Below are 555 nucleotides of genomic sequence, written 5' to 3' on the forward strand. Positions count from 1 at the left end.
AGTTTTCAAAAGCGCCGGGAAAATCAAAAGAAAAATTAAGGAAAAACTGGAATTTTTACGCAAAATCTGTTTTCGAGAAAATCGATTTTGGTTTTTGGTGTAACTTTGTAAAAAATGACCATAGATACATGAAATTTTCAATGGTTATTTACATTTCCATTTTCTATACACGATTAAATTTTCAAAATATTTTGATTTATTTTGAACTGTTTAGAGACATTTTCATTTTCCATTTTTTTTTAGTTTTTTTCTAAAAATATCAATAAAATTTTATTTGTTGGATAAAAAGCTTGAAAATTTAATAGAAGGCTCTTAGTATATTGTTTCAAAGGCAGATGAAAAATATTAAAAATCGTTAGTCACAGTTTTTTTTTATAAACATTTAAAGTTCAAAAAATGACAAAATATGGAAAAATCACGAAAATTTGCAAATTATTTCGAGTTAGAAATTCATAAAAATTTTTCTTTTTAAATCTAAGATATGAAAATGTAATACAAGATTCCTTATAAGATTATCTACCTTTATCAAACAAAAAATATCTATAAGAAAGTCAA

The sequence above is a fragment of the Acyrthosiphon pisum genome, chromosome A2 (genome assembly GCF_005508785.2).
Source record: "Acyrthosiphon pisum isolate AL4f chromosome A2, pea_aphid_22Mar2018_4r6ur, whole genome shotgun sequence".
NCBI lineage: Eukaryota > Metazoa > Arthropoda > Insecta > Hemiptera > Aphididae > Acyrthosiphon > Acyrthosiphon pisum.